We start from the raw sequence: 17,993 nt of genomic DNA, 5'->3' as shown, positions 1-17,993 counted from the left end.
CATCCCTTCTGCTGAGAATGCTTGAAACGTTAACAACGTAACTTATATTTTCAGATAAGGGAATATAATAATAATTATTCCAACAGGTGATGCCACAATAAGAGGTTTGGAAGCAAATAAATTATTTTTTTTCAGAAAAAAAAAAAGAGAGTTGCGTAGCTTTTCCAACCGAAAAGCCCCCACGTAATACAGCGGTGTGTCTTTGCCCTAGTGCTGCTATAAACTGGGTTTCGAAACCCTTGGTGGGAAGAGCAGAGAAATCCCATCATGTAACTTTATGCTTAATTCCGAACAATCAATCAACCTACCGAATATTCTTACTACCCTGAAGCAAATAATTTAACAAAGTTCTTGGAAAGTTCACCAACTCTAATTTATTGCAGTTGTTTTTTTAAATATATTTTATTTATTAAGCAATACGATTCTTATTTCTCATTCATTAATTTTACCTTTCATTTTAAGACGACTTTGGATAATAATTTCAACATTAAAACTTGTCAATATGTAGTTTATTGATTTTAATATATCATCATTTTATCATTTATCAATACATTTAATAAGTGTATATAGTGGATTCCATACCTTTCAAAAAACATTTTCTAAGTGTATGAACTATTTTCAGTATTTTCCCACTCACATAGCAGATTTTAGCTTCCTTACTGAACACTTACTGGTTTTCACACCAAATCTATTGTATCCAAAATACTATTTTTTTCAAATCAGAGACTGGTAATCATATACCAACATTGTTAAGCTGAAAACAAATGATGTTCTGTTTGTTATAAAGTTTAATATTCATTTGTTTTATAAAGGACTGAGAAAACAGTGGTGTAAAAAATATTTATTGTATCACAAATGGTAAGCCTGTTGTTTTTTAATGTTGATTTTATTTGTCACCAGATGACAATTTCTTCAATGAGTACAGAAAGTTATTAAAACCTGCAGTAAATAGTTACATCACTCCTTCTTTGGCTATTTCCATGAGTTGCAACTGCAAAGATTGGAAACTCCGACACTTTTTGTGAATTTAATAATGGCGGTTTACAGGAGCAGTTGAATTCCTTTGAATAACGATATGTTACAGGAATTTCCCGTATGAAGTTTCAATATTCTATTATTATTCACATATGAAAAGCATTCTATCGCTTTAAAAATTGAATTTTTAATGTTGAATAATATTGGTGAAGCAAGAAAAAAGCTTGAGTCTAGGAAGTAAGGACAGGATATTCTGTGATCCGTATCTCCACTGGTATTTCGACTTTTTACATCGCCACTCCCATGTACCTCTGTCAAGGAAGGTTATCTGAACTGTAGAGTATAGCCGTACATTTCTAACCCTCTCAGATGTTTCCAGTGTTAACAGTTAGGATATTAGAAGGCAGTTTTTGTGGTTTTTGACATATGTTTGCTGTAGTGACAAAGATCAAGACGCTTTCAAATGGATCATCACTGTGCCAAATGTAATGTTCCCCAACACCCTTCCTATTAGTCTAGCCATAAGTAGATGGTGGAAAATGACGTGCACCTCAGTTGCTGGAATCTACGTGTATTGACAGAGACCTGACCATTTAGCCAAGAACAGGATCCAAGAACAGAACTTCTAATAAAAATAAACGCATGTTCGTAAACAAAAGTGTACTCTGCCCATTTATCTTTCACATAATTAAAAAATAGCCGATTAAATACAGTAAAAAATTCGAGGCTTCTATTATTATCGGGTTTATACTATCGCTTTGACTGATTTCGCGTGTCTTTCCTCCCAGGAAACTTGCAGATAGAGTCACTTTTTGACAGCTTTCTTTATACCAAAATCACAGTTTATGTGATGGATGAGTGCACAGATGGGTGACACAGCTGTTCAAACAATGTCATGTTTCCTTTGGTCACATCATAACTGTTTTTTTATTCTACCTGTCTCCCGACAGATTTACAATATTCATACCCTGATTCTGTTGTAGAACAGATTATGTCTCCCTGAGGTGGTGCATGTACTGATTGAAGGAGTCTTTCTATGGAACGTATGCTCTCGGATTACGATCTGTGTCTTTTTTTGTGCATCTAGTCAATTTTTACTGCAATTAATCTATTTATCTGTTTTATTCCACTGTTCTCCGAATGATCATTTCATTTAAGGTTAATAGAGCTTTGCTGTGGTCAATACCACCAATCACGAATGTTATAGTGGAAGTTGGACCATACTCACTGTTTCTTTTTTCAAGTTTCTCTTGAAAATCATTTATGATGTTATTAATCGACCATTTATTAACGATTACATGAAATCAATAATTGATTGCATCTGAACGAGAAAAATTTCGAGAATTTACAAATAGAATGAATAGCTGCTGGTATCTCTGTTTATGGTGGTCTTCAACCAGCCAGCAGGCAGAAAAGGCTCGGAAAGCGGCCTGGAATATCTTTTGAAGCTATCCCAGTCTGTATAAGATCACCCATTCTTAGCATATCACAATTTAAAGCCAAAACGAAAATTTGATTAAGTTTACCCTACTATGTCTTCTTCCACCAGGTCCAGAGATATGATACAAGATTCAAAAGGTTAAATGGCACTATGTCTCCCATACTCATTCTGTCTTGTTTTAAAACGGACAGGAAGTTGCTGATGTACAGAGAAACGCTGATACACTCTGCAAGAACATTGTTTATCGTTTCAGCACTTATATCTCATCCCCTGCTTTGTGATCATAAAGATTCGGGTAGAGTGACCTCCTTTAGACCGATGATCTCTATAACTATAATCGAATCTTTAAACTAGTGGAACTCAAGCTTGCTCTCAAAACGTCTAGCAGTAAATTATTGGGGCATGATGGTGTTCACTGTAAAATGCTGTATCATCTTTTTCCTGCCACTATTGCTCTTCTTCTGGTTGTATTTAGCCTAATATTGTAAAGGAACGTTTTTCTTCATGCTTGGCACAAAGCTATTGACTTGCATTTTTAAAAGCCTCGGAAAGATCGTAAGATCATGCAACTGCCCTAACTATCTGTCCTTAACCAGCAGTCCTTAATTTAGCAGTGTAATACTATGGGAAAGGTAGCTAGTCATTACCACCCACTGCCGACTCTTGACTTGCTCTTTTAGCAATGGATAGTGGGATTTAACTTCACTTAATAATGCTTTCACAGCATGTTTCCTGTGACAAGGATGCAAATCCACGACCCTCAGATTACGAGTAGAGCGTTCTAATGACATGGATATGTCAGACCTGGACAGAATGGTTAATGCTCATCATGTTTGCTTTCTTGAATCAAATAATTTCATTTATTCCACCCAATGTTGGTTCTGTTTGCAGTACTTCACCGAAACACCCTGAGACTTTCTAAAGCAAGACGATCTTGTTTCTGTCTTTTTTATCTTTAGAAAGCTTATGACACTATCAGGAGGTTTGGTATTTTGTGGGTCCTTCATTCATATGGGATGCATGATCATTTACCTATTTGTATTTGTAATTTTTCAGTCGGCAGGCAATTCCAAGGAGCTCAAGAGCGGTGTCTTGAGTGATTCATTTTTCATTATCAGATCCAATGCTATCACTACCTAACTTTTTCTACTTTTGCAAACATTAATAACTTCCACATTTTGTGTCGGGTGTATGTGTTTGTTGTGGCAAAGCCACATTGGGCCAACTTCTGAGCCCACTGAGGGGAATTGAACCTATGATTTTAGGATTGTATTTTGTGTCAGACGTCGAGTAGTATACAGTCATGTAAAAAAATTAGGACACCCTATAAAAGCCTGTGTATATTTGTAACATTATTGGATATATAGATATTTAATCTCAATTTTAATAATACTGAAAGATTATAGCAATAGAAATAAACAATTAACACTGAAGAAAAGTCTTCAAGATCTTTTGTAAATGTCTACAAAAATGCCTATTCGAACTGAGGAAAAAGTTAGGACACCCCATCCCCTAATAGCTAGTGTTACCCTCTTTGGCTGAAATAACTGCAATGAGACGCTTCTGTTAGCCGTCTACCAGTTTCTGACATTGGCCTGAAGAAAGTTTGCCACACTCATCAATGCAGAATTCTTTCAGCTGTGAGATATTTGAGGGTTTTTTTGCATGTATAGCCCGTTTGAAGTCACCCTACAGCATTTCAATGGGATTAAGATCTGGGCTATGACTCGGCCATTCCAGGACTCTTCATTTCTTAATTTTCAGCCAGTCCTTGGTGGATTTACTGATATGTTTTGGGTCATTGTCTTGTTGCAGGGTCCAGTTCCGCTTCAGCTTTAATTTTCGTACAGATGATCTCACATGATCCTCATTCATGGTGGATTCTATGATTGTGAGCTGTCCAGGTCCTACTGCAGCAAAGCAGCCCCAAACAATAACATTTCCATCTCCATGCTTCACAGTTGGTATGAGGTTTTTTTTTCCTGGAATGCTGTATTTGGTTTACGCCAAACATGTTTTCCGTTCTGGTGTCCAAATAATTCAATTTTGGACTAATCTGTCCAAAGAACATTATTCCAAAAGTCCTGGTCTTTGTCTACATTCTCTCTGGCAAACTTCAGTCTGGCCTTTATGTTTTTTTTAGAGAGCAAAGGTTTCCACCTTGCACATCTCCCATGCAAGTTAAACTTGTGCAGTCTCCTTCTGATTGTAGAGGCAAGAACTTTCACATAAACAGTAGCCAAAGCCTGCTGTAGGTACCGTGACGACATGTTAGGATATTTGGAGACCTCTTTTAGCATCTTGCAGTCTGCTCTTGTGGTGAACTTGTTTGGACGAACAGACCTGGGCATGTTGGCAGTTGTTTTGAAAGCCATCCACTTGTTGACTATTTTCTGGGCAGTGGAATGGCTGATTTTAAACTCTTTTGAGATCTTTTTAAATCCTTTACCAGACTTATAAGCTGCTACAATTATCAAACAGCTCTTTTGTTCTCATTTTAAATTTATTAAAAACAAAGAAAACAGTACAAAAAAGAAGACAAAAATATAAACTAGCGAAAAATATGAATATATACAAGCTGAAAACATTAAATGTACACAAACATTAATATTAACAAATGAAAAAAAAAACTTTCCGAGCTAGCCAGATAACGTACTTAAATATGGTAAGTGTGTACTGAAAGATAAAGGCTAGGTAGTTGGGAACAGGGACAGTTACATGGTATAGGATGGTCTCTGCCGAGAGCGACGGGACCCGGAAAAGGCCTACAAACCTTTCCCAGATCTTTGCCTACGCCGGACAGAGGACAAACCTCTGCAAGAGATTCTCCACCTGGGTGTGACACACGGTACACAACTCAGTTGTACTTGAGTTCCATAGGTAGATACGCTCCCTCACTGGCATGATGTAATGCACCACATGCCATTTGAAAGCTTGGAGGTAGCGATCAACATGGTGCAGTGCAACGCAACCCCAAACAACGTGCCACAGCAGAGGAGGTTGGTATCGTTAGATCTTTTGGGTACATGCGAGGACCAGCAGGCAGTAAGGAGAAAGGGAGTCCATCGGTGCATCGGCAGACACGATACGACACCTCCGTATCACAGCAGCAGCGTCCACGTACCAGGAAGGAGGGTCAAAACACACAGGTGTCTGCAGGATCATAGGAACACCAAAGGCAATTGGGTCAAGGAGTGCTGAGACACTGCCTCAGGCTTGCCTACCAAAAGGAAGGCATAGACATGGCGCTCGATAGCTCGTGCAGTGAAGTCATCCAGGGGAAGGACGGCCTCCAGGTACCAGACCATGGAGAGTATCCTCTCACCACCTTCACCCTGTCAAACAGATTAAAAGGGCTAGCAGTAATTGTGCATGGCCGAACCAACACGCTGAATCACCCCCTCTCAAGCAGCCGCAGGGACAAAACGAACCCTGAAGCAGGTGATTGAGGAGGGGGTACAATCCAGAACAAATGGGGAGTCGGCAGACGAGGCCTATTTGCCAAAGCCCCACGCACGAGACTTGGGGACATTCAGCCGGGCGGCGCTGGCCCGAGAGTAACGATGGACGATGGCCAGCGCTGAACCTAAGTATGTGAAGTTCTCGAGGAACAGGTTCACATCGTCTGCATGCGCGATATACGCTACGCACGAACCCCCCGTCAGCTGAAGGCCACGAACCGAGACCAATTGGTACAGACGAGAGAGCAGGCACTCGATAACAACACGTAAAGCGTTGGGGACAATGGACAGCTCTGACGAACCCCCTGTAAGATGGGAAAGGAAAATCTCAGATACCCGTTAACCAAGAGCCTGCTATAAGTAGTCGAATAGAGAGCACGCACGTACCAGACAAAAACTGGAAGAAGGCCACATCTCTCCAGAACAAACCACAGAAACCCATGATGAACTCGATCGAAAGCTTTGCTCTGATCGAGGGACACAAAGATCGCAGGGATATCCCGATCCATGATGTAATGGAAAAGATCACTGAGAAGCATCAGATTTTGTTGGATACTTCTGCCCCGCACGCCACAATTCTGAGTGCAGCGGACCAATGAAGGGATGACCGCACCCAAACGGGCACACAGGACCTTCGAAATAATCTTTGCATCCACGTTCAGGAGAGAAATAGGTCGCCACGAGGAAAGATCTTCAGACTGGCTGAGACCCTTAAAGATAAGTGTAATTAGCCTATCCAGCGTTCCCGGTGGCAGAGACCCCTCAGCCAGCGAGGTGTTAGAAAGTCGGCGAAGGAGGGTCCGACGACATGCCACACGTGTTTGTAAAATTCCACTGGCAGCCCATCCGGCCCAGGACACTTACCAAGTGGCATGGACCGAATGGCCGACCAACACTCGCCCAAGGAGACTAGTTTCACCAGCTGGTCGTGAAAGGAAGGGTCGAGGGAGGGCAAAAACTGAGTAATGTCATCCCACAACCCCTCGTCCACGGGAGAACCCAAAAACAAACGTCGACAGTAGCCGATACACGCGTCCAGAATGTCGGAGATGACAAATGACTATTGACCATTCTCCAACACCAGACTGGAGATGTGTCTGGTCTTTGCCATTTCCCGTGCCTTGCACAGCGGAACTCTAGAAGCAGTTCTGGGTTCGAGTAACTCAATCAGACTAAAGACGCTCGTCGCACGGAACAGTTTGGAATAATCCAAATCTATGTCCCGATGGAATGTCTCGATGTTCGAGAGTACCCAGCGATCTGTCGGTCTGCCATAAAGCAAGGCAACAAAGGTGTCCTGCTTGCCCTGCAAGTCTAGGCGGCGGGACCGTGAAAACCGCATGCCAGCTTGCCTCAGCAAGGAGGCACAGGCTTCCTTGAGACCAGCCCACCAAGATCCGGTGACAGACTCGACAGAACAGAGCTTCCGAACAAGGGCAGGCAAAGCGTCTCCAACCTCATCCTCGGCAAAGAGGGAGATGTTGAACTGCCACACACCGGGGCTCCGAAAAACAGGGACGAAATCACGGAATGTGGTGAGAAACGCCCGATGTTCAGACCCGTAAAACGAGACATCCCCAACACGATAAACAGCAGCCCTGCCGAGGCTCTGCCGAAGGCCAGGTGTTACATAGAACCTGTCAAGGCGACAAGAAACGCCCTGACCGGTCCAGTTAGCCACAAAAGCAGATCCATGCAGAGCCCACCGGACATAGGAAAAGTCGAAATTCGATAGCAACGCACGCAGAGACCCCGTATATCGATCACCAGAAAGAGGATCACCCCTAATCTTGTTGAGGTGAGGATTCAAAACACAGTTGAAGTCGCCACAAAGTAGTGCCAAACGATCAGAAGGTACGGACAGGGTAACGGGAGGAAAAGGAAAAATGGCCCCTCCGAGAAGCAAAATGGGCCTCCTGCAAAAATATAGCGTCAACCGCAAAGCGATTGAACAGGGAGAATGCGTGAAATTGCTTAGCAATGGTATGCATCCCCTGGATGTTAAGTGTGATGCAGGGAAAACCCATCAACTAATCAGCGGGGAGAATTTAGTGACGATTATGCTTTGAGAAGGTTGACGGTGGCAGGGGGGCGCGTGGCCTCTTGAGGCAACCCGAACCCACCCCTTCTTCGCAGCAGCGGCCGCCGACATCCGACCACCGCCGCTGCACACGAGGGATTTCCGGACCGAAGTCCGGCAACATAACGGGGCTGCAGGGCCCCCGCACCTTCCCACTGTCCTCACTCAAACCAGAGAGTAAGGGAAGACTGGGGAAGTCCAGGAAACTGGTGAACGAGGTGGGTGACGGCAGCTCGTCCAGTATCGGGGTCTGTGCCTCGAGGAGGGGGCTGGAACATACTCCAGCCCCAAAGCCTGGGCCGAGGGACCCTCAAGACCCCCAGCCTCAGTAGCGCCAGTAGAGGAACAAATATGTTGAACATATATTCAAATAAATAAAAAGGAAGAATTCGTTGAACATGATTTTGATAGCTAGATGTAATATTTTATTTGTTTTTAATTGATGATGAAAATATTCGGTTGTTTAACAGAAAAATATAGCAAAATTATTTGATGTTTATAATTTCTAATATTGTAAAATACACTATGCGTTAACTCTATTAACAACAATCGTTAGAAATACTATTTGTCACAGTAATTCAAAGAATACGCTTTTCTCACACAAGTGTAAGACAAACAGAGTTGATTCTAGATAATATAGAGAAATAAGTATTATATATCAGATCATAAGTTGATCTCGACAATTTATGAATACAAAATCATAATCTACTTTGTAAAATAAATAAACACAGGTTATCAAACTCTAGAGCTTGACTCTCAAAGATATTCTTCTTACTGTTGGGTTTCAGTTCATTTCAATTAGTGAATATAGCTCACATGAGTCAGTTCCTTCTGTAAACGTGTCATTTTTTGTGTTCTTCTTATATCTTACTGATTGACTCATGTCTTTAGTCACAATCTTCTACATTCGGAGATGAAATAAAAATAGCCACGGTAATAATTACATCCCCAAAAATACTTCACACTCGATAGGAAGAGTCTTGAAGAGTTGAAGGATATAACTAAGTACAATGACAGAAGAAAGAGATAAACTACCTGGGCCAGCTGCAACTAGTTGAAACAATCATGTTGTAGCATAAACAGTGAACAAAATAGCCAATCCTGTAGCAGAGGAATACAGATTGGTCAAGGAACAATCAGCAAAACCTAACGAAGGGTAACGTTTATGATAATTAACGTCACGTAAAAGGTTATTAAAGTTGAAAGGCAACAAACAGAGAATAAAGGCAGCTATTGCCGTAGCAATTTTTTTGTTATTGAAGGTAAAACGTTTGTTCATACAAATAAAAAATCTTGGTTGAGAAATAATGGCCACTCGAAAAATAGAAAGGAAGCTGGAAAGAAAATTCGGTCACTTGCACGACCGCTTCGATATGAAAACGACAAAAAGAAAAGCAAAACTGAAGGTGTAGAATAAATAGCAGTTACGTTGCCAACAGGAAGAAGTGTGTAACACCAAGAGAGAAAAGTATCTCCTAACGTTACATTATTTGTTTGTTTGTGTTGGAATTTCACACAAAGCTACTCGAGGGCTATCTGTGCTAGCCGTCCCTAATTTAGCAGTGTAAGACTAGAGGGAAGGCAGGTGGTCAGCACCACCCACCGCCAACTCTTGGGCTACTCTTTTACCAACAAATAATGGGATTGACCGTCACACTATAACGCCCCCACGGCTGAAAGGGCAAGCATCTTTGGCGCGACGGGGACGCAAACCCGTGACCCTCAAATTACGAGTCGCACGCCTTAATACGTTTGGCCATGCCGGGCCTACGTAACAGTAAGACAACAGAGAGAGATGAATAGAATCGTTTTTCGCTTGTAGATGAACTTTATGTTTTGAAAGATGATCACTGGTGAGATAATAAATATTCGGACCACTTGAGATGATCCCATTACGTCAATAAATATCCTGTCTTTTTTTTAACTGGGCTAATACTCCAAGAACGGCGAAGAAAAATTCAGCAGAAAAAATTATTCCAATTCTATCTTGTAGTCGTTCACCGTCAACATGGATGACACCTTGGAAAAATAAAACATAAAATCATAACATTTTTTTATATCTTCCATCTAATAATATATTCACATTTTAGGTTTCTTTCAAAGCATTCAGTAAAAGAAAAAAACATTGCAAGACTAGGTATAGAACATTTTGTTGATTTTCAATAAATATCAACTTCATAGTATGAGTAAGCTTACATCGAGATTTGGTGAACTGTTGTAAGATTAATAAAATATAACATTAAACACGGATTATATATAAATATATATATTTACTAGAGAAAGATAACATCGATTATATACAAATAGAACTGAGAGTAAAAGGTATAGCCACTATACAGATAACCTAGCCGTATCATTTATCTCCTAAATTACACACTTCATTCTTGGTTGTTTAATAAGTAAAAAAGAGAGTATATTATCTCCACATAAACCTTCAAACTAAGTTTCGCCTGTGTGTTTTTTTTTCTATGAAAACTAAAATTTAATTAATTTTTTCTAGAAAACAAAGTAAGAATCCGAATACTATAATAATAAAAGACGCGTAATGTTTAGTCGTTGGTAGCAATACTTCTAACACTAATGTTAAGTAAAGAATTAGTAGATAAAAATCCGAAATTATGATTTAATCCTTGGAAGTAACTTTGTAAAAAATATTTAACTCTTGTAACAGGACATCCTTTGACAATACTATGGAACTATAGTATTCAGTTGAGAATAGGAAATGTAGAGATAGAACCCTCCTTTCACATCTGTAAACAGATAGATTTAGAAACGGCTAGATGATATTATACGGCAGGATTTCCAAAGAGTTTATGACACTGAAATATCTCTTGCCAGAAGTAAGCTGCACATGAAAATAGAGATATTAAGTTTTGACGGGATCGAATCTTCAGATATATCTTTAACTGCTAAGACAATTTATACCTGACCAAATCAATAGTCAAACGCCTAAAGCTATCATCAACAAGGCTATCGATCAACTGTTAAGTCACTGACCTCCCATAGCGTAGTGACACCCTACAAACTCAATATGGTGAAAATATCAAGTGTTCAAATAGAAATTCAGTTTATAAGAATAAACGTTAAAAATTATAAACATAGCAGAAATGATAGCTGTTGTGATACTAGTAGTAAAACTAAAAATAAACTATAATGGTAATAAAATAAGACTGAATAAGTTTGCAATTAAGCTTTTAAAACCGGGGAAGTGGTAATCGAAACACCTCAGATTGCTCTACACTTATGATTAACATAAGTATCATAGAATCCCAAAAGGAGTGTTTAAAGAAGAGAGTACCTGTAAAATTAGTTAAGGTAACTAATGCGTTTAAAGTCATCTAGTTAAAGCTGAGGTAGGTTACTATAAACTTAATAAAGAAGTGTTGATTGAACCTGTTGAGACAGAAGAAGTAGAAGTTTATATTGCTGCTTGTGTTAGTAAAGTGTTCGAGAAAAACACAGTGCTTATAAAATGTTGAATATAAACTGCAAAGAGACCTGTAGCGTGCCAAAAAATTATAGAGTAGAGATAAAAAAAGGAAAAGGGATTGGCCCACCAAGCTTCTGAATATTCTTCAATAGAATTTTAGAACTGGTGAAAGAAGAGATGCTAGTTCTGAACATTATCCAAGATTCCCTTTGGATTTAATGTCTAACCTTCTGTGCACTGGTACAAGTCCACTGGAATGCAATACAGTTTAAAAGTATGTGATACCTGGAAAAGATATCTTAGTTCCGTTTTTGAACTTCCCGTGCCTCCTAGTAGATAGTTCTCCAGTATGTATGGATTTAGAAATAGAATTAGCAGCTTTCTGTTACCACTACCATGCTTTCGTCTGTCAATTGCGAGATCAGGTTCCGAGAAAGTGGTGAAACAGAGCCAGTTGACTTGTTAGAATTTCTACTGATGCACACAGGTCAGGCAGCATCACCCATGGCAAATTTCTCATAAAATGATAAGAAAATGAACATTGCGCTAAGGATCACTGTTAACCCTCCATGAGAAGCGAGATAAAATAGAAAGGAAGCAGACAGAGAGATCAATGACAGTAAATGAATGACTTGGTGCATAAGAATAATTACAAATACCAGTAATGAAAAGAGAGAGGTTGTGATCTAAAAGCGTACATTCTATGGATCGATCCCTCTGATTGATCATATGTCTCTCCAGTACACAGGTAAAGAGAACAAACAGTGATGGCACAAACCAAGGAAACACGGATTGTGACAGCCTCTAGTGTGGCCCGATATGGTCAGGTTGTTAAAGCACTTGACTCGTATTCTGAGGGAGGAGGATTCGAATCCCTGTCAAACGACTATAATGTAACGGTTTTCCCACTATTCGTTGGTAAAAGAGTAGCCCAAGGGTTGGCAGTGGGAGGTGATAACTAGGTGCCTTCCCTCTTGTCTTACACTGCAAAATTAGGGACGCCTAGCACAGATAGCTCTCGTGTAGGTTTGGGCGAAATTCAAAATACAAGTACAAACCAATACATTAAAATTCTTGGTCAAAGAACACCTGACTCTCCAGGGTACATATATGATACCCGAACCCGAAAGAGAAGGAGAGATTAAAATTCCGTTTATTGAAGAACTTCACAACAGGTAGGAGTGATAGGTTAACTGCGATGAGATAAATCTATGAATTTTCAAAAGATTTTAGATAGAATGGATTTTCGACTTTTGTTGTTGACGGAAGGGAGAGTTAAGTTTTTCACAAGTGGATGGATTATCATGTATGTTAGCATTTACACCTGTTCTACCATTAGTGACATAGTATACTTCATTTTTAATCAGATTTACTAAATTTCTAGTAACTCGGTTATTTTCAAACACAGTTAGTTTATATTCAAAATAACTTAAATTATTATTGAATTAATTACTCGAAACCAAAATGAGAAACAAAAATTTCAAATTTACAACTAAATCTTTAAGAGATAGGGTTTCTGCTCAGATACCAATGAAAAGATCACAAATGAATACACAATTACAATCAGGGTTAAACAACAAAATATTGATTTGTTGAATAATAAAAACGTTTAGAAGTAAATTCATCAGTCACCAGAATACAAATAATGCATACGTATGGGTCTAAGGGTGCTTGGCATGACTAAGCGCGCAAGACGTTGGACACGTAATCTGAGGGGCGCGAGTTCGCGCCCGCGTCGCGCCAAACATGCTAGCCTTTTCAGCTGTGTTGAAGAATCCGCAAGCAATTGCGGCTCTATGTTCCTTAATGGAATCTAATGGTGATAACTAAACTATCTGTCTAAGACTTAACCCTAATTTTAGTGAACAATATATTAATATTATTTGAAATTATAAAATTGATATTTGTTTATAATTAAGCACAAAAATTCCTGATCCAAATGCCTTCCCCATTACAAATGGTTTTTGAACAAAAATCTACAGCTTCTTCTAATGACAGTGGTTATTGCTGTTTTTTTAGTTTTGAAAAATCTCTAAGAATTACAACGAAGGATTTAATTAACATTTAATGTAAAGTACAATAATGGGTGTGCAGTGGGCTAACAACCTACTCACTTAAATACCTGTTGAAGAATCCGCAAGCGATTGCGGCCCTATGTTCCTTGGTGGAATCTAATGGTACTAACTAACAATAATGGGTAACACAATATTTCTGTTGAACTCAAAATAAGAAAACGGAGAAATAGTAAGAACATAAAATGAACAATCTTTAGGTCTTGTGCCTAATTGTTTGTCTATAGATGACTTTGTTCGAACGTACAGGTTGAAAAATAGGTCTGCCACTAAATAATAGTTCAGCCTCCAGTAATACAGCGGTATGTGTGCTTACTCAATTGCTAAAAAACATGATTTTGATACTGTGGTTAGCAAAGCCCAGATAGCCCATTGTGTAGCTTCGTGTTTATTTCATAACAAAAAGAAGGGAATAAATACACTTATTTTATTTCTTTAAATAACCATTCAAAACACATGGTGACAAAATCATGTAAACGTTGCATCTTCAGTCGCCCTTAAATATTTAATGTTTAAGACATATTATTTTATTTTTGTACATACCATTTGTCTTCGAGCTTATATTTTCTTTCAAGGTAATGTTTGTATATTTATTTATGTTTGCACGAAACGTTTGTAAAAGTTCATCTCTTGATAAACTATAAAAATCTTAGATCAATAACTAAAACATTATAGGTAATTTTGTTTCTCCAGATTGGTCCAGGATTACCAAAGTTCGTCAAGTAACAAATACTCACTAACAGTTATTAGTAAATTATAAAAATATGTAACAATATTTTCGATTTCTTTATTAAATTTTGATAATAATTATTTGAAATAAGTATATATATATATAAGTTACACTCTTATTCTTGTTCTACACTGGAAGACTAACTGTTATTGGGTCTTTGAAATATTTGTTACTCGTGGTTCTAAGGTATTACCTGAGTGGCATGCATTCCAGACGATTATAGAATTGTGAGATGTTTTACCAAATATCCTATATTCTTCTCAGCTAATTTGACCTACTTTCTTAACTAGTGCCATCTATGTACACTAATCACAACTCTCCGTGCTATCATTGCTACACAGTTTTTTTTTTTTTTTTTTTGCCACTCACATTCACACGGTTAATATATATTTTATCGGAAGTGATTCCAACGACACAATCGGTTGAAGTAAACCATATTATAAAAAAAACATTATTAATATACTGGGAAAATATATTTCTCTCCAGCACCATCAAATACTTTAAGTACAGTAACCATATCATGAAAACTAAATATGTCTCTCTCTCTATATATATATGTATATATATAAATATATATGTCTAAAAGTGAATAAGCACTACAAATAAAAGTTAAAAAAATAAATCAAACAAAAATTCTCCATTTTTATTGATATTAAAACAAGTTCGATATCATACAGAGTACTTAAAACATTAATTTTAAAAGTGAATACAAACATAGGGAATTTTATTATCATTATTATTCTTTATGATGTTATATTTTATTGTGTCAAGTTGTTAAGATAATTTAATAATTGTAGTAGGAAATAACACTATGCAGTCCTGAGTATTACGTTTGGAAAACACAATATAACTAAACAAAACACACGAACAAGTTATTTCAGACTCTACCATTTCAATTAAACATAAAAATGTTCAGCCTGAAAAATCAGAGATGTCTTATGCGATTTTAAGAAACTAATTACTCATGTTCTAAACATCACCAATTACCTTGGATAAGGAACCAATTAATAACACTGAACAACGATATGAGATGGATGTTTTACTCGTTATCAACAATAGGAAGATGAACTATAGAGGGCAATACTTTAATGGTGTTCATAATTTAATTCTTTCTAATTTCCAATTTGCCCTTCCTGAGGTTCAGAGGTAAACACAAAGGTATATATATATTGTTAGAACGAAGTTTTGGAATCCAGGAGAAAATACTGATAAGGTAGTTGGTTGTGCGACTTTTTGATATCACAAAACTTACATATTTTACACACGTCGTTAAGTGTTTAAGGTGAGTAGTCTATCTTTTTTTCATTTAATACTAAAGAACTAACTCTGTAAGTATTTATTTAGGATGAGCTCAAAGCAGTAAGAGTGATGAACAGTAAGAACACATTCTTTAGGCCTTGTGTCTTAATATTTGTCTATAAATAAATTTGTATGAACATACTATTTGGAAACATTAAGCTTGTTATTTAATAAGTATATTAGTGAAACATAAAATTTACTTTATATTTTATGTTTTAAGTAACCAAAAAAATAGTAAGGTGATGAAATTATGTAAAAACTGTATCTTAAGCTGTCATGTATTCCCTAATTGTTAAGAGATGGAATTTTACGGCGGTACAAGGCATTATGCTTAAGATATTCCTGGAAACATTTTCTTTAAAATTATATATATATATAACTTTCAAACTGTGTAAAGGTTTATCTCATGATAGTGTAACAATGTCAGTTTGATGGCCTAAACGTAATAGATATTTAAGTTTCTTGCAATAAGTCCAGAGTTATCAAAGTATATCAACTGAGGAACACTTATTAAATGTTATAACGAAATATTCGATTTCGCCATTTACTTTTAATAATGATAGTGTTAATTAATTCAAAATAGTAGATATTCCCTTATGCTTGTTCCACTGTACAAGAGTAACTGTTATTGGATCTACCAAATATGTGTTGTTGTTATTTATAGAGTACTACCTGAGTAGTATGCATTCAAATAAATGATATTTTATCACATTTTTCTCACTTATTTTGACCTGTAACCTTCACTCGTGCTATCTATCGACTTGTATAGTAATCTGAACTATTCGTGATATCACTGTTATACATTTTTATCTCGTTCAAATTCACACCATCAATATCTAGTGATTCCAACAACTTTATAATAGAGGTATCTTTGAGTCTATGTAATCACAAACTAATATTTAGCGCAGTGAGTTGAAGCAAACCATATAATAAAGTAACATTTATTATACTGACATATCATCCTCCTGGAGAAGGTAATACGTCTGGTTTTGACACTTTAGGGTGTATAAATATTATTAATATACTGAAAAACAAAATGATTCACCCTATCACTGTCAAAGACTTTAATTCTGGTAACCATATCGTAGAAACTATTAGAAAACCTAGCTACATAAGAAACTTTGGAAGTTAACAAGGACGAAACTTAATGAAAGAAAGACTGTATTTATCAACATTGCTACAAGTTTTTTAAGAGATACATCACATAAAGTAATTAACACATTATTTTTTTAAGGTTAGGACAAACGTAAGTAACTTCTTTATTAGTACTTTATGATGCCATATTTTATTGTGTCAAGTAGTTAAGATAGTTTAAAAATTTTAACGTAATTCTTGACTATTTTACACAAAATACAACACAGGAACAGCAAATAAAAAAGTTATTTCTAACTATATTACTTTAATTAAAGATAAAAATGTCTAGTATTAAAAAAGAATTTTATTATATTTTTAATAAAACTAATTAAAATTAAAGAAAATATTTTAACATGTATTGTATATTTTCCATTTTGTTACTTAAAGTAATATAGAAGCCAGAATGGCAACACGTTTCTGAAAATAATTAATATATGATGACATACAGATGACTTTGTATTACTGCTTGTTAGTTACAACATTTATAAGAAAGTAAACACCATGTAATATAAAATACAAACTTGAGACTAAGGTAGAAAAATCAAGCACGTATGATCAAACATAATGTTCATATATTTAGTAATGTATTTTCAATTAAATAATCTGATATTCATAATTTCATTTATTATTCAAAATAACATTAAACGTGATTGTGAAGTGAACCATTATTTCATCTTTTCATTATCTTTAGTTTTCTGGAAGCTCTAATGTCACGCCGTTACACCTTTTAATCATTTTGTGACTACAATACACATATCTGACACTTCCTTAGGGTTAAACTGTAAAAGCTATTTGGTTTATTAGTTGGCTTTTCATACTTTAAGGAACATTAATACTTTTGCATATTTCCAAGAAAATTGGATATATTCTGAATTTAGAGATAAATTAAAGATTGCTTTTTGGTATTCAAATAATTTGGTAGAGAAAAAGCTATCCTAGCTTATATGCCACCTTCTCCAGGGGTTTTGTATTATGTTGCTAAAATTGTTTCCCAGAGTTATTGTTCGGGTAATTTTCTTCGTTAATAGCTTTGTTGTGTAGTCGTTTGACTATTTATGTTAATTGGGAAGTGAGCTTTGAATAATTCCATACTATTTGTTATATAGCTGTCTACTTTATGATAAAAATGTGTGTTCACGTCTCGTTCATGATGTGTTTTGAAGGTACTCTGTTCGAAGGCTTCGTTTTTTTTCTGATTTTTTGTGTGTTATGGTGTGTTCTTGTTTGCCGATGGTAGCCATTTTCTTGTTGCGTTATCTCTCCGTTTGTGAGTCTTTTTAAATGTAACCAGAATTGTTTGAGTTCTATTTTTGTCATTTAGTTGAGAGCACAAATTGTCCCATTATAAATGTTGTAAGAGTTTAATTTCTG

This window comes from Tachypleus tridentatus, chromosome 8, assembly GCF_004210375.1.
Source record: "Tachypleus tridentatus isolate NWPU-2018 chromosome 8, ASM421037v1, whole genome shotgun sequence".
In the NCBI taxonomy this organism is placed as follows: domain Eukaryota; kingdom Metazoa; phylum Arthropoda; class Merostomata; order Xiphosura; family Limulidae; genus Tachypleus; species Tachypleus tridentatus.
Note: the sequence above shows the minus strand (reverse complement) of the source record.